Source organism: Canis lupus, chromosome 4 (genome assembly GCF_048164855.1).
Source record: "Canis lupus baileyi chromosome 4, mCanLup2.hap1, whole genome shotgun sequence".
In the NCBI taxonomy this organism is placed as follows: Eukaryota; Metazoa; Chordata; class Mammalia; order Carnivora; family Canidae; genus Canis; species Canis lupus.
Window position 1 is genome coordinate 84,701,196 of NC_132841.1, and position 23,191 is coordinate 84,724,386.

Sequence of the window (23,191 nt, forward strand, 5' to 3'; positions counted from 1 at the left end):
GGGGTTTTCTTTAAGGATCCCATCCATACAGGTTAATGAAGGCAGAGTTTCTGGCCAGAAAACAAAACAAAACAAAACAAAAAAATTGTCAGTATATTGCAATTTTTTTTTCTCCCTCTGGGATTTTTTTTTTTTCCTTATGTATCGAACTTGGAAAGATTTTACCAGAGTGCATCTCTGTGGTAATTTGTAAATGAGGGGGACTAGCAGGTGTGTGGTCATGAATTGCTGCAGGCAGGACGAGAAGGGGTACCTTTTAAAGATGCCACAATCTGCGATCACGCTAAACTTGCTGTGAGCCTGTGCCCTCCGAAACCCTACCCCTAAGGGAGAGGGAATAATGCAAAATACTTCCTTAAGCTTCTGGCAAAACTCTTACTGTTTGGAGCACTCTTGGAGAAGGCTCCTGGGACGAGCAGCGGCATCCTTGCTATCGATTGGCTGGTTAAATAGAGGACTATTAGCTCCAGACAGGCTGGATTGATTACACAGCAGCAGCAGCAGCAGCAGCAGCAGCAGCAAGAGCAGGAGCTTAGAGAGAGAGAGAGAGAGAGAGAGAGAGAGAGAGAGGGAGGGAGGGAGGGAGATAGGGAGGGAGGGAGGGACGCAAGGTGGGGAGGAGGCAGTGCACGTTTCAGAGCATCACGATGTGACTGCTGCTGCCCTGAGCTCGCTGCCTCCTTCCTCAGTCAACAACTTACTGAGATGCCTTTTCTTTTACAAGAGGCTGTCAGCTTCCAGCAAGAGAGAAAAGACTTCACCTTGGAATAATAGTTCATCTCACTCCTGCATCCTTAAAGAGGATTTTGAAAAGAAAAAGAAAACAACAACAAAAAAAGCAAGTCCCCTCTCCAGCCCCACTTTGTTCCAGAAACGAACAGAAAACAGTTCACATGCTCCAGGTAAGGAAATTTATTATTATTATTATTATTATTAGTATTAGTATTAGTATTATTATTATTTTAAATCTCTGATTGCTTTTTAGTCATTCACAGTAACATATATCGTAGCTTTGCATGCTTTAAAAACTGAGTTTTTGGGGATGTCTTAGAGTCCATGCCAGGCACAGGCATGTGGATTGAGGAATGTGTTCAGACATGTTTCTATGAATGTATTTGCGATTTTATCTCCGGGTCCAGATAAGTTTTATTTCTAAGATCACTAGATGGTAAGTTTATATAGCAGGTACTCTGGGGAAAAAAAAAAAAAAGAAAGAAAGAGAAAGAAAGAAAGAAAGAAAGAAAGAAAGAAAGAAAGAAAGAAAGAAAGAAAGAAAGAAGAAAGAAAGAAAGAAAGAAAGAAGCAAAGTACACATGAAAAGGAGCATTTTCGGGGGACAGCCTTAAGATATGTTCACTTATATTGTTCTTAGCTGTTCAACAACTTTAGGAAGAAAATAGCAGATCCCCGAAGACGGTGACCGTGTTAACTGTGTACTATCCCATTTCATGCGGACGTAGGAGCTACAGTGCTTTCAGTGACTGTCAGTTGTTTTTTTTTGTTTTTTGTTTTCTGTATCTGTCCTTTACAATCTTAACTCTTGAACATAAGCATGATGTGTCTTAAATGATGTGACCTTAGACTGCCACCTTATTATAGCTGAGTTATTGACGGCCAGCATTGGGTCTTAAAGTACTGGGCTAAGGCTAAGAAATGTGCCTCTGGAGACGTGCAGCTCTTCTAGAGTCCATCGCTAGAGCTGCAGTCAGCTCCATCAATATTTTAAGTGTCAGTGATGGTGTATGCTGGACCAGTGTCTGTGAATATAAAGAAACTTTGCACATATTAAAGCCTCTGCTGGGAACGGGATTTTTTTTTTTTTTTCTCTTTTAAGGGAAGGAAGAGATTGGATGGCACAGACACAGCAGGCTGGGGCAATGCAGTACTGATGTTGCTGCTTGACCTTAGGTTTACAGGTCGGTTGCTAAATGGGCAGCATGGTCATATCAGACACGAATGATGAACTCCATCCCTCCTGGAACGAACATGGTCTATGGCATTTTTGATGTCCACTTATTGGCTTTTGGGTCAATACGGAGAGATATTTTATCCTGAGCTGCTCGGATTGTGGTTTTGAGTGAAGTTCCCTGAGTCACTAATCAAAGATCAAACTGCCAGCTGCGATAGGTCGGCAAAACTTTTTAATATGTTGTTCAGCGTTTCAAATAATAGCAAGATCGCCTGTACCCTGGGGAGCCGGCCTAGCCGAAGTTAGGAATATTACACACCCTGAATGCCTGCATCTGCATCTGTGTTTAACCCTTGCTTGTCTGTTGCATAGAACTACATATGTGAAGAACACGATTTTTCATGACCTCTATTTTGTCTTTTCAGTGTGGGATGAGGTTTGAATGCCTCATAATAGTATAGATATTATAGCTACCCAGATATTCACATTGACACCACCAGATCGGAAGGGGATAATTGTCATAAAATTTTGTAAAGGGCAGTTTGTCTGAAAGCATAGAAATATGTATTAGAGGATATTTCATATTTTTAATCAAATCATTTTGACAAAACAATTATATGCCTCTCTTTTGAGTATTATGTTCGAAAAATTAATACCAAACTATTGACAGAGGAAGGTGACAAGTGCTGAGGACCAAATATATATACATATATTCATATGTAAAGAGAGAGTTTATAAAGAAAGAGTTTATATATATTGCATATATGTGCAAGTATTATATCAAATCCTCACATAGCCTTTGTCATAAGCCTATCATAATGTGGCTTAACTATTGATTTGCATAACAAGAATGATGTTACCTTTTTACCCAATGTATCCAAAATCGTGCTCTTAATCCTTCCATTTTATTGTTTCTACAAACAGTCTGATATATCTGCTCAAAGGAAGGATATAATCAAGATTTACCTAACTCCTCTACTCATGTTTAAATTTAATGCACAGTTATTTAAAATTCCATAGCCTTTGTTGCAATAATCTTAGGTGTCTAACCTAGTTATACAGTCCAGTTACCTTATAGCACTTACCGGTGGGTTATATTGAGGTTTTCACCAAGCAGAAAACTAATTCTTAGTTGCATTGTGTGTTTTTTATGAGACCATTAATATTTTAGCATAGGTGGATGTAAGCATCCATACTTATTTTTTTTCTATGAACGGGCAGGTTTTTCCTTTAGAAAGAGTTTTAAAGTCTTTTCTGAACTGTGTGCCTCTTGCACTTATGCATTCCTCTCAGCTTATCCTAAGTGTTTCTCTCTCTCTCTCTCCTATCTCTCTCTTTTTTTGTTTTATCTTAAAAATTCTGTAATTACTCCTGTGAGAGATTTAGTTCCCCAATCTTCTTAATAGGATGTTGTGCCATGATTGGAAACAAAATAAATTCATTTTTAAATCACATTTTAGACTTGCAGGCACATAATGAACATGTCTCCTGCACCCAGCAAGCAGGATCAAGGCTCACGAGTGCTCTAGCGTCATAGAGGCATCACGTATAGCAGCTTCCTTAATCAATCAATTTTCGGTTTTTACTTTTCTTTGCATTTTGGGGAAGGCTCCACTTGACCCTTTATCCTACCTTCTGTTTACTCCCATAGTATCAGGTATGGTTGTTGATGACTCACTTGAGCCGTAGTGAACCAAAAAGAATCAAGAGAGTATCTTCTGTTTTTATAGGTATCTGAACCATTAGGGGGCTCTTTCTTCCTACATTATACTCAGCAAACCACCGAGAGAGATTACACAGCTTTCTTGAAGCATTTTCCCTGTGTTTAGAATATAAGTGGTGCTAGAAGTAGCTTACTTCTCCTTTCCACAGGCAAGCATTTCAGATTCATAAGAATTTCCTGTTTTCATGGGAAAGCGAATTTATCCTATGCCGTCTCAATTTATCCTCTTTAGAATTACCTTGTATAATAAAATGCTCTATCTTTGGAAATAACAAAGGTTCACAATAGCGAAGTGGCCAGCGTTAGACCCGTTTAAAGATGATGTGTTATGCAGCAAGTATCATGAGAGATGTTAAAGTATGGGAAAGCTGCAGGGAAGAAAGTTCCTTCGCAATCATCTGCAAATATCTGAGAGCATGAGTGACTCTGGGCTCACCTGCAATTTGCTTTCAGTAGAAGAGAACAGCAGGCAGCCAAAAGAATATGACTTGTTTTCTGCAAAAATAGACATGGGCGAATTGGAAATAATAGGATGCTTTCATGAGCCATATGCATGCAGGGCACGTATTTTTAAATTCTGATTTTTTTTTTTCCTTTATCACAGTAAATGAAGTTTTCATGAATATACACAGAGGGTGATGCAGGCAGCCGAGTCGGGTGGGGGGAGAGTGTTTTCCTGCGTCACTTTGAAAGCCAGACTTTCTCACTGAATGGAATCACATCCCTCCCACAGCCACAGCAGCCACAGATGCCCCCTGATGGTATAACTTGTTTGGGGATCAGTCAACACTTAATGTCTCTGTGCAGCAGCACTCTAGTTAGTGGGTCGAGGACTTTTATCAAAGGATGCTATCCCCTTGGAAAGACTGAGAGCTGGCATGGGCTTGTGAGAGACCTTTCTTTTGGGAAGTGAAAGAGGGGGATGTGTTTGGAGCAGTGAATCATGGAATTCCAATCCAGCATTGATCGGCAACCTGATGTATCAGCGTAAAGAATCATTGCTTAAATAAGATGAGGAGCTGAACAGGGCACAGGTATTTCCTTTACTGGTACTTTGGAAGTAAGCATGCAAGCATTTTATTCTTTGAAAGCCTACATACCTTGAAGAGGGTAAATTTTCAATACAACTAGTTGTGTGGGGATCATTCCAAGTCCTTCTGGAACAGGCTGGTATACATCCGAATGCAGTTCTTTCTCACAAAGTTAGCTCTCAGTAATGTGAATGACCTGGTAATAAGACCTGAATGGGGATCTTCCGGCTGCCAGTTTTAGGTAACAAGTATGAAAAATATTTTAAGGGCTTGGTTTCTTCTAATAAGAGGTCATCTTTCTTTTCTCTTAAAGTTAGAATAGCGTTGACAATGGAGAAAAGGGCCGACATTGAAAATAGATAAGTAAATGGGAATGCCTTGGCTGTACATGATTTATGTTGCCGGATTTTACCCAAGAGATAAATATAACGATGCAAGTTAAATATTCATGTTTTCCATTTAACGGTGAAGAAGTGGAAATCATGCCCCTGAAGTGTAGCAGTTCCCTATGTCACGTGGTATGAGAGAAATGTGAAAAGTAGGCAAATGAGTAATAGGTAACGACTGATGTAATGGCCTAACATCAAGTTTCCAAAGGAAGTGAGATAGCTCTGTCCTGTTGAGTTTGACCTAATGGGCTAAGATGGATGATGTTAATAATTAGAAAGCATAGGTTTGTTTATATTTATCATTGTTGCACTTACCAATGAACTGAGTTACACTCTCCAAAAGCCCTCCTAGGACTGTTCATCTTTCTGAAACTATATGTGTGCACAGTTGGGTAGAGTTGTCTGTGTGCATAGGGATGTCATTGCTTTTGTAGCAGTTGAATTATACAAAAATATAGTCAGTTCTACTGTGTGACGTGTTCTGTATTTTCCATTCCGACCTTAATATATTATCCTCACTGTTCACCCCCCCACCATACATTCACACACATATCCAGACCATTTGATTATCTCTAGATATTTTATATTAGAATTTGCTTAGCTTTGGCCTTAGGTGGATCCATATTATGCCTTTTCTAATGGCTGGTGTATTCCGTCCATTAGACCGTGTCTTGAGTCATGTGTCTGAATTCTTAAACTTTGCTGTTTACTGGCTTCCAGTCGCTCTAAATAGTAAATGAGAGGATTTGGATTCAGAATCACTGACACTAGTGGAAAATAATGTATTATTAGACCAATACATATATTTTATTAATTATAGAGTAGATCATATATAGGTAGAAATAAGGACGTTACCTCTTGTCTCGAAGATCTACAAAGGCTGCTCATCTCCAGTTATCTACTCACACCCGTGCTTGGCAGAAATCAAGAAAATCATAGACGATCCAATAGTAAACCGTAGTGTATGATGACTGGCATTTTAGAGCAGGTGTGGCAAATGGGTTTCCAACATCTATGCCACGTACATTTTTTTTTAATGAATAGATGTGAATTTTTAGATCAGTATTAGGTTTACCGACAAATGAGAAGCAAGAACATAGAGTTCCCATATACGCCCTTACCTCCATCTCCCCTGCCCTGCTAGTTTCCCCTTTTGTGATGATCTTGCCTTCCTGTGGGACGTTTATTACAATGAAGGAACCATTACTCACAAATCACATTAGCTGAAGTCCATAGTTGACCTTAGGGTTCACTCTTATTATTGTATATTCCTTGGGTTTTGACAAATGGATAACGACATGTACCCACCATTATAGTTACGTGTAGAACACTTTCACTGCTCTAAATTCCCCTGTACTCCAACTCTATAGGTTTTTCTCTTTCCCTTCCTCCTATCTTCCCTCCCCTAGAACCTCTGATCTTCCAACTGTCTTTACAAGGATTTCATGTTGTTGGAGTCATGCAGCAGGTGGTCTTTTCAAAGGTTGGCTTCTTTCACTTCCAAGGTGCCTTTTCCTGTGGTTTCTCCGTGTCTTTGGGGGGCTTGGTAGCTCACTTCCTTATATTGCTGAAAAACATCCCATTGTACTTATTCACCAATTTATTTATTCATTCACCTCCTGAAGATCATTTTAATTGCTTCCAATTTTGACAGTTATGAATACAGCCACTACACATATTTATGTGCAGGTTTTTGTGTGGACATAAGTTTTTAGTTCATTTGGGTAAATATCAATAAGCATGATTGTTTGTTCATATGGCAAAACTGTATTTAGTTTGCCCAACCGTCCTTGGAAATGGCAATACCATTTCACATTCCCACCAGCAATAAATAAGGATTCCCATTGCTCCACATCCCTGCTCCACATCCCAATTTGGTGTTGTCAGTGTTATAGATTTTAGTCATTCTAATAGATATGTAGTTTATCTTGCTGTTTTCTTTTATTTTTTAAATAATTTATTTATTTATTCATGAGAGAGGCAGGGGGGCAGAGGAGAAGCAGGCTCCCTGCAGAGAGCCTGATGTGGGACTTGATCCTGGGACTCCAGGATCATGCCCTGAGCCAAAGGCAGACACTCAACCGCTGGGCCTCCCAGGCATCCCAATCTTGCTGTTTTCAGGAGTGCTTTTGATTTGTAATAACTGCTTCTGCTGTGTGGAGAATAATTCTAAGGTACATCACGGGTCTTCAGGAGACATGTCCATAACTAACTGGTAATGATTCCTTGTCAATTCTTTTTTTTTTTTTTTCTTTTTTCTTTTGTAGAACAGGATGTGTGTACATTTGGAGGGAAGGCAAGGGAGTCCGTATTTGTAACATATTTGCCATTCATCATTTAGGGCTCTGGTGGAATGAATGAGTAAATTAGAGCAATCAAATAATTCAATCCCACATTTGTCAATTATCAAGATAGCAACAATCACTGTCTATTTTTTTTAAGATTTATTTATTTATTTATTCATGAGAGACAAACAGAGAGGGAAGCAGAGACACAGGCAGAGGGAAAAGCAGGCTTCCTGCAGGGAGCCTGACGTGGGACTCGATCCCGGGTCTCCAGGATCACACCCTGGGCCGAGGAGAGTGCTAAACCACTAAGCCACCCGGGCCCCCCTCACTGTCTATTTTTAGAGCACTGTGATTGAACTAAGGAGCAGAATTCAGCATTTTATATTCCATAATATACTTTCTAACCATATTTCTCTGGTGGCTGGAAAAGGCTGGCTTCAGATCACTTGGAAGAATCCAAAAATCTTAAGGGATGCCTGGGTGGCTCATTAGGCTAAGGGTTGGTCTTCAGTTCAGGTTATGATCTCAGAGTCCTGGGATTGAGTCCCTACTGTTGGGCTCCCTCTTCAGGAAGGAACCTGTTTCCCCCTTTGCCTGTAGCTCTGCCTGCTTGTGCATGTGCATTCTCTCTCTCTCTCTCTCTCTCTCTAATAAATAAATAAATAAATAAATAAATAAATAAATAACAAATAAATAAATAAAATCTTTAAAAAAATCCAGAATCCTTGGGCAGATTGAGATTCTTCATAATCTGGCCTCGACCAAAATTTCTGACATTATTGCTGATTACCCTGAGCTCAAGCTAAACTGTATTTTCCTTCTCCCCCAAAGTATCCTCAATGTTTGCCTCTGATGATCTTGATTTAATTTATCTTTATTGCCTTCTCCAGAGATTCAAACCTTACCCATCTTTCTACAAATCCTTGAGAATTCCTTTAACTTTAATCACATAAGACCTTGCATTATTAACTAAACATTTATTGGGTCTGTACCATATCCTTCTATTCAAACTATATGATTCAGGAATAGAAAGAAAATCCTTTATTTTTTTTCCAGTAAACAACATGCATTGTCCATGCTACCCATTAATGTCTATGAGCTGAAGGAATAAATTTTTTAAATGTTCTTATTAGCACAAAATATGTAAATGATTTTTGAGAATATTTCTATGTCTCCAATATCCTTTTCGTCTTCTGTCCTTTCATTATATATTTTTTTTAAAGGAGGGCAATGCAGTGGGCTTAAAGGCCTTGTGTTCTAATCATCTCATGACGGATGGGTTGATCTTATAAAACTTATATCCATGCCCCTGACCTGCTCTGCACCTACTCTCCTGAAGTCTCATTGAAACAACATCCACTTGTATTATGGTAAACTACTATGCATACAGCCCTTACAGATAGAAAGCACCTTGGATGGATATGGGGTCATTATGCAATGTATATCATCAGAGATGTCTCAGAAAATAAAACTTAAAGTATTCGGTAAGAGAGCACTTTTAGGCAGAGAGTACAAGGTGGAGATGTGTATATGCTCCCTTTTGGGGCATGGATTTGAATTTAAAAGGTATTGAAATGAGAGCCAAAGGATTGTGCTGTTTTGCTAACATGCTAATTAAATTTTGGAAGGTTTCTTGAAACAATACAGAGATAAGAGTGTATATGAGGCATAAATAAAACCACTGGTTTCTGAAGATGTTTAGATTCCTGCATAAGAACAGACTGGAAAAGCATTTAAGATGTCATTGTCCTCCGTGCCACCATCTCCTTTGTGAGTTACTGTGTATGTCGGCGTATTTATTCCTTATAAATTGACTTATATTCTGCAATGCCCTTTCTTGACGTTCATTTAATAATTTATTGTGCTTTTAATATTCTTTTTCATAAAGTTTAGTTGTTGGCTGATAGAGGTACCCAGAGTATCATGTCTACCATCTAGTTATCGAATGCTTCTGTCATAAATCAATATAACTTTAACTTCTTGGCCGGAACTAGAGAACTTTTCAATTCGTTGCCAAGAATACTCCTTGATAAACTGTTCCTTAAATCTACTGAGGACAGAACACTGTGACCCATAGCAGCAAAATTATCAGTGAGAACACTAGAAGTTTTCCAGAATAAATTTTCTGAAGCTCGATTTTGAAATTCATTTGATAAAGGGAAAAGGGGAATGGTGAGATGAATTTCAAATCCAGGTCTTTCTGTCCCTGAAGCACATTAAAAAAAAAAAAAAAAAAACACAACAACAAAAAATCAAATGTCATGTTGTGTCACCTCTCTTACTCTAGAACCACAGAGAATCTTTTTGTTTGTAGTTAACATCTGTATGCCCGTGTTTCATCCTCTACATAATAAGAAAAATAATGATATTTATCTTCTAGGGTGATCTGAGGGCTCAATGAGATCATACAGGTAAAAAGCTTGAAAGAGTGACTGACATAATCACAGACATAAAAAGAACAGCAGGATTGCTATTTATATTGAATGTTCCTGAACCCACAGTGCTCCCAAAACATCTAACATATCTTCTTACTCTCGTTCATTCAGGCAGTCAAAACACCTTGCTGGGCAGCTAATAGGTGTGACATTTTATTCTTAACTGCCTGAGGGGCTACAAAGACCTATCAAGACTAGATTAGGGGTTTCCCATCTAGGAGACAAGAAATAAAACCATGGCAGCAATTAAACACTTGAAGGTTTTCTTTTGACTTCCCAGATTGGCCCTCCATTCTCTAATGTGGGGACAGAGGCCCTCGAGACAGCATTTCTTCTCTCCCAGCTGGTTTCCTGTTTGATTCGGGCCAAGAATGTGCTAGAGCGAGGTGGAAGGCAGGAGGATGGCAAAGACCCTTCCCTTTCCTCTGCTTGCTGCTGTTGTCAGCGGGATCTCACAGGGTTCTTCACCTCACCAGCAACAGCTGATTTAGCCAACATTTGCTCGCTGTTTCCAGGGGCTTCTGATCCTCACAGGACCAGCCTCTCCTGCACCCTCGGATGGTCGCACCTGGCAGGCAGTGCCCTCTCTCGGCCACCAAGGGGCATCTTCTCCATTTTTAAGGCTCTTGCAACATTAATAAGAAGTAGCTGTCCTTGAGAAAAGAGAACATCTCAAAGATCTTTGTTTTATTTTTTTTAATTTTTTAATTTTTTATTATTTTTTAGATCTTTTTTTTTTTTTAAAGAGGGAGGGGGAAAACTTCAAGACAAAGAGTATAAATTAGAGGTTTGTCCATGTCACTTTTTATAAAACCTTTATTTGAATCTGAAAGAAACCCAAGAATTCTGTTCCCTCGGCCCTAAGGTTGGCGGCTGCTTCCATCATTGACTAACTTGTTTTTACTTTACTGCTTACAACTTGCATTTTTTCCGTTCTCCAAGATGCATATTCAACTTTCTGTTAAAATAAGTGTTGTGATTTCAGTTCTCCTGATCAATAATGACTGAATAAACAGTTGATGCTTGAGGTTGATGCAAGAAGAGTTGACACCAACAATGGAGTGGGATACCGACATTGGGTCTGGGGAATAGGTTTGATCATGTCCCTGAGTCTGAGCACAGTATGAAACTCTGCTACTGGTAAATAGGGCACCGGTAATCTATACAATGTGCGGCGGCTTCCAGATTAGCCAAATAACCAATCATGTTTCCCTGTGACAAAGTAAAACTCCAAACTCTAAAGTAAAACTCCAGAATTTCTGTCCTTCATGATTTGTTCGTAATGGTGATTACAAGGCTAGAAGATGGAATGATTGTTTTAACCACTCTTGAGAACTTACAGATGAACAAAGGAACAAAACACCTACAGAAACCCATGACTTTAAATTGTTAGATCGAATTATTGCAAGAAAATTAGAAAGCTTTGAAGTCTATCTGAGTGGGTTTGGATTAAGCTGGGAAACTTGAAATCCTTTCTCATTAGCTGAAGAAGCCTTACTTCTTTGGAGAAGATTAGCCTTCCCTTGCTTGATGATCCCCTAATAATTCATTGGAGGGATTTGCCCTGCAAAGGTTGCCAGTTTCCTCAAGACTCACTGTCCTCCTTTATTATCTCCTGACCCATAATAAGAGTCAGAGCTCTTCTAGAGCTCAGTGTACTTGAGAAGAACACATGTAAAATCTGACCTAAGAGGAGGTAACACATCCTTCAAAATAATTGCAAGATTTTGCTAAATGATACCAGCAAAAAGCCAGGGAGTATGTGGAGTAATGTATTCTAAGAGAATTAGACAAAGGATGCCACGATATATTAATGGGTTGGGCTGAGTTTATTATTATGGGTGCACCTAACAGGGACTCTATATTTAATAGGTTTGATTGCCCATCTGAGAGTTGCACTAGCAGTTTCATTGGCAGGTTGACTAAAATATATACTCAACTGTCACCTTCATCCAAGGAGGTTGGAATGCTCTAACTTATTTATCATAACATAGAAGAAAGAATGCAAAGACTTGGAGAGATAAGAGTGTTGGAGCAGGTGTATTATGTGCTACCCCTACTGTCTTCTGACTCCCTCCCCCCTAGAGGACTCAAAGGACACTGTCTTCAGAAGACATTGAAAGATCAATAAGAGGCCAGGATATGAGGCATTTCAAGAACTACCTCAAACATCAGGGTGGAAGGTGTCACCAGTGAGTCTTCATTTGTCACCGTTGAGATATAGCAGTATATCAGATAGAGGGATTTAAGAGTAATAGAAGCCAAGTAGATAAACACCAAGGCTAAGATGATTAAGTTATAATTAAACAATAGGAATAAATTACCAATCAGTATGTTTTGACTTGTAGGAATTCTTGCTATTAGCCAATTGATCATGCTGTTACTACTAGAATTTTACTTAATATATACAACGACAACATGTTTTAATGGTCATGATCTCAGGGTCCTGAGATTGAGCCCTGTGTTCTCTCCCTCTGCCCCTACTCCCCCCACCCCCATGCTTGTGCTCCCCATCTCTCTTAAAAAAAAAAGAGAGAGAGAGAAAAGATATTACTGGGGAAAGAGTCAAGTGAAACTTTGGGAGAATTTTATGCCCTCCAAAATGACAGACATAATACAGTATGCCACAATTACAAATAAATAAATATACAAGTAAGCATAGTAAAGCAAGACGCTTTGCAAAATGCAGGAGACAATAAAGAAGAGGTCAATTATTTTTTCTTTGCAATCTGAGAAAGGATCTCAGAGAGCTTGATGTTTGAGTTGTCTCTAAAATGGTGAGAAGAATGAATGAAAGAATTGTGGGAAGAGGGAGGATATTCTAAGTGGCCATGGAGGCTCAGGGGAAGTGAACGCAGCCTGGCATGCCTGGGATATGGGATTATTATGAGGAAACGAGGGCTATTGGCTCTGGAGAAATAAGCAAACAGGTTACCAAAGTATAAGATGTATTATGCTCAGGAATATGGGCCTCGTGGGTAAGTCTAAGTGCTTTTAATTCATGAAGTAATATGGTCTGATTTGCCTAAAATATATAAGTAGTTCTCTTAAACATTGATAATAGAATCCATGTACTCGGGGTCCTGCCTGTAACTGCACAATGCGGGGAAATATAATGGATATAAGCTTCTCCACAGGCCTTGCTCATCTTAAATTGTAGCCTGAGTCTGATGAGAGTTCCATTTTGTTTTGGCTAAAAACAGGAGTGTACGGAGCTCCGCTGGGACCACTTCTGTATTGGGTCTAATATAAATGAATGAGTTGCCTAAAGCAATCGAACTTCCTCAACATACCAGTTGGTATTTTATGCATGCTAAGCACACTTTGGATCTGTCACTTCCAGCTGCTCAACTGAGGCTTGTGATTGGGTATCTGAACTTACAGCAACAGAAGGTTTTCAAATCCAATGAATGCTAATTACAAAGATATTCACTAGCATTTCAGTAGTCTACTAATTTTATTTCATTTATTTAAGAAAGTTGACCTTCTTGTCAATAATTAAACGGAGGAGTATCAAAGAGAGACTCAAGACCGGTGGATGCATATTCAAAAAATATAAAAACAGAACCCATTCTCTCGATGATTTTAAGGGTACCTCAGAATGTTCCTCCAACAAGCAAAAAACTGTTTTTTGTCTAGAATGTTTCAACTTCTAAACTTTGGACTCTGTTTAGGCGATATCTTCATGCAAGTGCTTTCACAACCTTAACGTGAGAACACACTTTCTGTTGACGCCACTCTGCTTTACCCCACACGACCCTGCCCACCCTTTGTCAGCTGTATAGTAGTAGGAAAATAAGAATATTATTTGTTGGGATGCCCGGGTGGCTCAGCAGTTGAGCATCTGCCTTTGGTCCAAGGCGTGATCCTGGGGTCCTGGGATCGAGTCCCACATCGGGCTCCCTGTAGGGAGCCTGCTTCTCCCTATGCCTGTATCTCTGCCTCTCTGTGTTTCTCACATAAATAAATAAATAAATAAATAAATAAATAAATAAATAAATAAATAATAAATAAGCAAATAAATAAATATCTTTAAAAATATATTATTTATTGCAAAGTCATGTGCATTTTTGCTCTCCGGTTAAAGAATAGTGTACTAATAATCACCTCAGCTGAAGTCAGACCTTGTGGCCACTTTGGAATTTGGTTTCCTAGGCATTGTAGAAAGATTGTTCAAGGTTAGAGTAGAACTGAGATTAATTAGGAGCTTGTTAGAAATGAATGAAGTAAACCAAAGTTAGCCAATTTAGTATCTGCATTTTTCGCAATATCCCCGAGTGATTCATAGGCACAGTAAAGATAGAGAAATATTAAAAAAAATAAAAAATAAAAAAATAAAAAAAAAGATTGAGGAGTATTAAAGTATTAAATTGAGGAGTATTAAGGAGATAAAATTAGCTAATCTATGAGGTAAACCTATTTTTTATTCCATGGAGCTCATATGTTTTTCTATTTTTACATAAGCATTCTGACTTAATTTTTGGTAATCATGCCTTTATGTTTTTCATATTATTAAAATTAATTAATAAGCCATTTTACATTTTGCTTAACAATTGAGGTATATAAGACTGTTCTAAAGTGTTTCCTCAAATATTCTCCACTTTGATTCTGAGAAGACTCTAGGTATTAGTGAAAAATATCTAGTATGCCTTTGTGTATAACAATAAGCTCCTATTGTTCCTTGTCCCCAAGCAATTTTAAAACTATACTACTTTCTCTTTCTTCCTTCAAAATTTCATTACATACATTAACTATGATGAGTAAAAAATCCATTCCCACCAAATTCCTTTACCCTTTGGATTGTGAGCAAAGTAGGTCACCTATTTTTTTTTTCTATTATCTATCTCTAGTTTTTATAAGACTGTGTCTTCTACCTGTGGATTTTATAATTAACATTTTCTAAATTTATCAGAAAATCTTTGAATATTGTTGTAAACATGGCATCGATTTGAGATTTGGTGCAGGCCTTAGCATGAGATCTTAGAATTCATATTTTCAAATAAAAATGCGGGCTGTCATTTTGTTTTGAATTTTTGAGTAAAAAATAATAAATATATATATATAATCTTCTTAAATTATAAACCTGGAATTATTTAGATTAAGGAAATCAATCATCTTTTACTACATACTTTTTTTTTTTTCTTTTTAAATCCTCTCTGGTCCACCTACTTCTTCATCCTTTCCCTCAACCTTTGGCTGCCACTCATCTTTTTGTCATCTCCATAGTTTTGTCTTTTCAAGAACGTTATATAGTTGGAATTATATTGTAAGTAGGCTTTTTGAATTGGCTTCTTTCACTTAGTAAGAGGCATTTAGGATTCCTTCATGTCCTTTCATGGCTTGGTAGCTTATTTCCTTTGTTGTTGACTAATATTCCATTTTTTGTGTGTGTGTGTGGATCTACCACAATTCACTCACTTACAAAAAGATATTTTAAGTTGTTGTGAAGTTTTGGCAATTATGAATAAAGCTTCTATACACATCCATGTGAGGTTTATATATGAATGTAAGTTTTCAACTTGTTCACTGTATCATATGGCAGGAGCAGTTTAGTTTTGTAAGAGATCTACAAATAGTCTTCAAATTGGCTGTACCATTCTACATCTTACCAGTAATAAATGAGAGTTGCTTTTGCTCTGCATCCTCCCCAGCATTTGGTGTTTTCATGCTCTGCATTTTGGCCTTTCTAATCTCGTTATTTTAATTTGCACTTTTCTAATGACATATGATGTAGAGCATCTTTCATATGCTTATTTGCCATCTGTATACCTTCTTGTGTGATGTCTGCTCTAGTCTTTGGCTCCTGTTTAAATCAGATTGTTCTTTTTTTTTTTAATTCTTGAGTTTTAAGAGATTTTTGTATATTTTTAGATGAGAGTTCCTTGATCAGTTATGTCTTTTGTAAATGTTTTCACCCAAGCTGTGACTTGTTTTCTCATTCTCTTGATATTGAATATAATTTTAGAACTCTTCAATTCATTAATCTACTTGAAAAATGTCTATTGTGTGCCTTTGGGGGGAAAAAAAAACACGTAATTTCTAATCTATTCCAAACTTAGTTTAATGGAGACTTTTTTTTTTTTTTTTAATCATCTCCAAACCCAAGAATTGTCCTGAAGGTCAGGCTATTTCTAACTAGGGAAATTTGTTAAGGCTCTTTGGTGCAAGGACCACTGAAGGAAGCTGAGATCTCTCTACTATTGAATTACCTTTGATTCTTCTTTTAATGGATATTTGGTTTCTTTTTGCAGTGTTTAAAATCATCAAATGATTCCTAAAATGTCATTTCAAACATTAAATATCATGCTATTTTATCAAGTTATTTTTCACTATAGATTTACCACTGACACCTAATAAACTACGAGAAATGTGGTTTATTATATCCATATGGCTATGGATCCAGGAATTTGGAATACAAATTCAGAAAAGAGATTGTCTCTATAACTCTCTGGAAGTCCTGAAAGGAAACTATATTAGGAAACTAATAGGAAACTATATTATAGGAAACTATATTATTTTAGCGCAGGTCCCTTTAAAAATCATGCTTGTCAAACAAAAAAAATTAGAAATCTGTGACAACACAGGAGCCTGATGGCAGAGAGAATGCTGATTCAGTCCTTGAATTTTCCATGACGACTCCTCACCTGCACTTAGCAGCTGTTTATTGCTTGGTTCACTGGAGCATATGATGCTGAACCAAGCCACAGGTCAATAAAGTCATTTACAATGATCAACCCTCTGAGTGAAAGAGGTGATGAATCAACCAAAACTCCTTTAGGCAACAGACCTAGCAGGGAAATTTTGCACTTTGGGTAGTAATATATAATCAAATGAATCAGCAGACTGCACATCTCCCTAATTAATTTTATCACCTTTGGAGAAAGCCTACAACAAACTTTTAAGTGCTTTCTTTCTTTATTAGGTATATCAAACTATGTAGAAAACCTTTAAACCTTGAGCTTGTAAATATTGAGACACTGGTTTCTTGATATTTAAATTATCAGGTTTTAATTCAATATTAGTTTTATCACCCTTCACATTTCTATGTGATTTTTTTCCTATTAGATTGACCTAAGAAAATGTGATGTTTAAAATTACTATAAAAGAACATGATTAATCAATACTGCAAACGGATCATAACAACTCCTCTTTTTGAAGTGCACACTAAATGCCAGGAGCCACATGCTTTACACACACTATCTCATTTAACCTAGACAAGAAGCTGAAGCAGAAACTGTATTTAGTCACCTTTGTGGAAGCTGAGTTGAAAAAAAGTTTAAATAATGTCCTCAAAGTTGTAAAGCTCATAGATTGGCCAATTAAAAACTTGAATATAGACCTCTTGGAGTTAAAGTCCATGTTTTAATCACTGGATTAGGGCAGCCCGGGTGGCTCAGTGGTTTAGCACTGTCTTCAGCCCAGGGCCTGATCCTGGAGTCCCGGGATCGAGTCCCGCATCAGGCTCCCTGCATGGAGCCTGCTTCTCCCTCTGCCTGTGTCTCTCCCTCCTTCTCTCTCTCTGTGTCTCTCGTGAATAAATAAATAAGATCTTTAAAAAAAAAATCACTGGATTATGGACAATAACCATGTGCCATTTGTTTAGATACTGGTTTTCATAAAATTAACGTGTTTTCTGAAACTTTAGCTCCTTTTAACTGTTACAGTGATTGCTAGGTAATATTCCATATGATACTTCAAAATTGATGTATGACTTAAACAAGAACTTGTTACATTTTATAAAAACATGTATGTTTTTATCATAAACATATATCATAATCATAAAAATGACACTTATTATTGAATAACAATAGCTAACATATATGGAGTCCAGAGAATGTGAGCACCATGCTAACTGCTTACATGTCTAAGCTACCTTAATCCTCATGTTAATACCAGGGAAGTAGGTGTTATCAAACTATGTTGTCTCCCAAATAATCTTCCAAAGTTTGGATAGAGAGAATTATAACCAGAATTACATAGCTTCTCTGCATGAGAATTCTACATGTTAATACAGCCATATTTTTTTTTTGGAATTTACGTTTTCAAATAATTTTTCATTTAGGAACAATTGCAAGTGACTTCTGAGACAACTAGGAAGGTGGATTATTTGGATCCTCTGTGGATATTAATCTAATCTTCCCACAAACAATGTTTCTAGCTTATAGAGATTTATCAACTCAATAAGTATTTGTTTAGGGACTCCCTGGATAAGCATGAGGTAGGTATTGTGTAAAGTTAAAATGTTTTATAAGATGGATATTGCCCTTTAGCAGTTTATAAGTATTTTTGGAGACATAATGCAAGCACATGTAAATGCAAATACCACAGTCCTGATTAGAGGAGTTTCCAAGACCATGAGGTATAACCCAGAGTAGTGCATGATACATATTAAGTGAATTGAGTTCAGAGGGAGAGAGATTATTTGGGACTAATGTGGTCCATAGGGTCGTAACAGGCAGGCCAGACTGACTATATAGAAAGCAGAAGTCAGCCCCAGCTTCCTGTTCAATGTCAGAGTTGAGTTCATTTGAAATCAGTCCATTTTCCAGTTTCAAGCAATGAGAGACTCAACGTCTTCTCTACAGGGTTTATGAATTTCTGGAAAAGCACTATACCCACATGTAGTTCCTTCTAGATTTTTTTTTTTGAGTTTATTTATTCATAAGACACAGAGAGAGAGGCAGAGGGAGAAGCAGGCTCCTTATGGGGAGCCCAAAGCAGGATTCGATCCCAGGACCCTGGGGTCATGCCCTGAGCCAAAGGCAGATGCTCAACCACTGAGCCACCCAGGCATCCCAAATTCCTTCCAGTTTATGAACAATCTATCTGGCCCTCAAGTCTTCTTTTTTTCTTCTGAATTCCACGGATCTGGACCTAATCTTTATCTTTATCTCTTTTTGAGAACTACACAGCTCCTTCCCAGATTTCCACAAATAAAATCAAAATGCAACAATACTATCAAGTCATTTTGCGTGGATAATAGGGTTTAACCTGAGGAAAGATAGGCGTGAGTTCACCGTAGGAACACTACAAGCTAAGCATCAAATTATAGACACTCCTGTCAGGGGTGTCTTCATCCAGCAACCTACCAGAGGTTTTATTGTGGTGCCTTCATTAACGTGTAGTACCTGGTTTTATGGCACCTCAGAGGTGTTCTTAACTCTGTTTAAAAAAAAAAATTATGTGTTTATTTGAGAGAAAGAGAGAGAAAGAGAGAGACAGAGAGAGAGCACAACTGGAGAGGGGAGGGAGAAGCAGACTCCTAGCTGAGAAGGGAGCCCAGGGTTCTGGGATCAAGATCTGAGCTGAAGGCAGACGATTAACCGACTGGGCCACCCAGGTGTCCCCCGTTCTTCTCTTTATATTTTTTCTACCTCACTCCTTACTTTCTATTTCATTTAAAGTAATGCCAAGTTATTTTCCCTTTGCAGTCTGGAGCTCTCCATTCCTTTCTTGTTCTTACTCTCAAGCTCCCAGCCAACCCACAAAGGCCCCCAGACAGCCAAAAGCCATCTATAAAACAAGTTACACTCTCCTTAGGAGGCACTTCGATTTTACGTATCTTTATATCTATAACCTTTCCCCTCTTTGCCCCATGTTGAATTATAAATGTGTCAAATCTTCCACTGAGTGGTCATCCTTCCTTTTCATTGGACAGCTCAAGTTATGGAAAATGAATAAAATATATCTGATTATTAAGGGCACCTGTTGGCTCAGTTGAGCGTCCAACTCTAGATTTTAGCCCAGGTCATGACCGGAGGGTGATGAGTTGAAGCCCTGCATCACGCTCCATGCTGAGAGTGGAATCTGCTTGAGATTTCCCCCCTCCCTCTCCCTCTGCCCCTCCCCCACATTTCTCCCTCTCTAAAAAAACTCCACAAAAGCCATATCTGAGTATTATAAAATTACTTGAATCAAGCCAGAGTCATTATCTCTGTAATTCCCTTATTCGGCTTTAGAATTTTCCCTTGGTCCACCCAGCACATGTCTAATTCTTCCACATGTGATTTCCTCATTTGTCTGAATTATCTTCATGTAAACCTTCATCATCCTACTCCCTCTCCCTTAAACCTTTTCTATATGGTGCCATGAAAATCTGGTGGCCAGAACCTGATACAGTGATCTGGATCTGGTCCTATTAGTGAAGGATACAGGGTGTAGCATCTCCTTGATTTGAAATACACTTTTGTTAATGAAGACATACTCATTTTTTATTCCTACAAAGCAATTTGTTGAATTCATTGGCAATGAAATCTGTTTTCCTTACATCTATTGCTGCTAATTAAGATCTCCTCCACCATGTTTTTGTATGATATAAAAAACCTCATTCTTATTTTCATTACTTGAATGTTGTTCTTCATTCTCTTGAGCCAGGTAATTTTTTTGGATTTCTCCACTTCCAAACTCCAGTTTGTCTTACTTTTCATATTCTCTATAAAATATTCCTGATTATACATGAAGCAAAAGAACAGTAAAATAGGGACACCCAGGTGACTCCGTGGTTGAGCATCTGCCTTTGGCTCAGGGTGTGATCCTGCAGTCCTGGGATCATGTCCCACATTGGGCTCCCTGTGAGGAGCCTGCTTCTTCCTCTGCCTGTGTCTCTGCCTCTCTCTCTCTGTGCCTCTCATGAATAAATAAATAAAATATTTTTTTAAAAGAACAGTAAAATATTTCTCATGAAACTAATAATGGCCCATTTTTATTTTGTGCCATCAGGAAAATGAACATACATGACAGTAGTTTCCTAAAATAGTCTTTTTCGACATCCTCATATTTTAATTTAGGAGTTCTTTTTTTTTTTTTTTTTTTTTAATTTAGGAGTTCTAAGGAGTATTCTTATCCTTTAAAGTTTCAAAGAAATACACTTTTTTTTTCCTTTCAGGAATTGCCTTTCTCAACTCAGACGTATATTGTCAATGACACCTTTTTTTTTTAATTATAAGGTAATATATCCACCTGATATTCCCAAACAAGAATAGTCACCAGAAAATGTCCCCAGTTTCCTAAAATCATTCTATTTAAGAGAAACATAATTTCCATTTTTAAAAGGAGCATTTGTTTGCAAAATACCCTAAAAATTGTGCAAACATGTATTATTAATCCTTCCTTGCTAGTTATTATTCAAAACTACTTACCTTCTAATTTTTTTGCTCTAAACTAGTCTCCAAAGGGCAAAAGTAGAATGGAATGGAGCAAAAGATACACTGACACTTTCAAGGAGGCCAAAGTCTAGTGGAGGGACAAGATAATGTACATACATGATGACTTATGTATTCAGTGGTGAATCTTATGCCGGGGTTGCATAAACAGTAATGTTGGAAAATATAGGAATAAGCATATGAAGGTAGGACAGTAAGAGATAGAAATGGGCTTGTTTGGGAAAAGTGTTTTATGTCATAGTCTTCAGTAAAAATAGGAGTGACCATTTGTCGGTTGGCAGGGAATGAAGTATTTAGAATTTGATCTTTTCAAAGTGATTGAGCCCTACGGTCTTGTGCAGACTACAGAGCACAGTCCTTCAAATCTGACACATCTGGGGTTTAAACAGAGATTGACTAATTAAATGTAAAGTTTTTGTTTTGTTTTGTTTTTTGGTTTTTTAGATCTTAACACTTTAATGGGTGGTTACACATTTCCCTGACAGTTTGTGACAGCAGGGAGTAGTGAGTTTCACTGCTCTTAAAATACGTTGATGCTTTCCCTAGAGACAGTGCGAGAATCAGATTTTCCTCTGAGATACAATATTCTGTTAGTGATGTAGAGAGTGACTAACAGTAGGAAAAACATTTAGAGAAACACAGAGAATCAGTGACAGGTTGTAATGACGAAGTAAAGGCAACAAAAGAGACAAGATGATTCCCTATGTTCTGGCTTAGGAAATGGATAAATGGTAGGAGCATACATAGACATTGCAAATAAAGAAGGTGGAGATGGTTCGAAAAGCAGTAGGATGGTAGCTTTGATCTGGAGTATTATGAGTTTGAGATAAGTGGAGGGATGTACATGTGAGCTCAATACGACTTTGGGGACTTAATGTAAAACCTCAGGAGAGATGTGGGAGTAACCGTCATTTACACATAACAGATGAAACCATGGGGTTGGCTGGTATTAGCTGAGCAGTAGAGTCACAGAGAATGGCACGGTGGAAGATCAGAGTGTTTAAGAACAGTAATGCAGACTAAGGAAGAATGTTAGGAAAGGAAAAGGAAATTTAGAGTAATCAATGTCTAGAAGCCAAGAAGAAAGAGTATGTGAAGGAGGGTCCCAGTTATTTATTGCTTTGTAGAAAACCAGTCCAAAAGGGGAGGACTTAAAATGGAACCTATTATTCCACCATTAGGTTTCTATTGGGGAAATGCTTGGCTTGGTGGCTGTAGCTAAAGTTCTCTGGTGTAGCTGCAATCATATGGTGGATGGAGCAGCAGCATCTGGGCAACACCCCTGTATCTGTCTTTCTCTTCACTTGGTCCAGAAGCTTCTCCATGGGATCCCTTCACATGAGCACTTTGGGCTTCCTTTCTGCAAGACAGTTTCAGAATAGTGAAGAACAGGGCTCCAGTTCAAGGGCGCCACGTAATAAGCTGCATATATGGCCTTCCAAGACCTAGCCTCAGAAGGTATCCAGTGTCCTTCCCACAGAATTTATTGGTTGCAGGTTCATGCAGATTAAAGTGAAGAGGATTAGATTTTACCTCTTGATGGGGAAAGGGCAAGATTCTGGAAGAGAATATGGAAGGGAAGAAACTATTGCTATCTTTTGAAAAATCAATGGGCAACACGAAGAAAGAGACTCAAAAGTTTCCCTGTTAGGGAGATATGAAGTATGTGTCAATAGCTAAAATGTGCCTATTAGGTTTAGCCAAGGTGAGGGGACATTGGATAACCAAAATAAAGGCAAAAACAAAAAAGATTTCAGGGATTGTAGAGTTGGATAGGAGGTAAGGAGGTAGTGAGAGACAGTCTAACAATTTTATTTATAAAGATTGAAGATAAAAAAGAATAGAGTAGATTAATATAGTAAGTTAAGCTTTTCAAAGATGGGATTTTTAATAAGGGAAAGATTTGAGTGTGTTTATAATGCTGAAAGGAAGTATACAGAACATGGATAGCAAGTTATAGCCTTTGGGTCAAATCTGGCCTATGGCCTGTTTTCCCAAATAAAGCTTTGTTGGAACGCAGCCACATGTTTGGGTTTGACAACATAATTGAATAGCTGTAGCAGAGACAGTTTGGCTCACATACTCTAAAATATTTACTATTTAGCACTTTATAGAAAACTCTTGCTAGGGACGCCCAGGTGGCTCAGTGGTTGAGCGCCTGCCTTTGGCCCAGGGTGTGACCCCGGGGTCCTGGGGTCGAGTCCCACATCGGGCTCCCTGCATGGAGCCTGCTTCTCCCTCTGCCTGTGTCTCT

The 23,191-nt window shown here is 38.1% G+C and overlaps 1 protein-coding gene across 5 annotated transcripts in view; it reads left to right on the forward strand.

Moving 5' to 3' along the window:
• The first annotated feature begins 624 nt into the window (after window positions 1-624).
• The window catches only part of CDH18 (cadherin 18), a 943,171-nt gene continuing 920,604 nt past the window's right edge, over window positions 625-23,191 (forward strand). For 2 of the 5 annotated variants that reach the window (XM_072825037.1, XM_072825038.1), the window contains exon 1: window positions 626-902. The gene's annotated coding sequence lies outside the window, so the exon portion shown is untranslated. Of the gene's footprint in view, window positions 903-23,191 lie in introns of all 5 variants that reach the window. The other 3 variants (XM_072825031.1, XM_072825030.1, XM_072825036.1) reach the window with 2 other exon arrangements.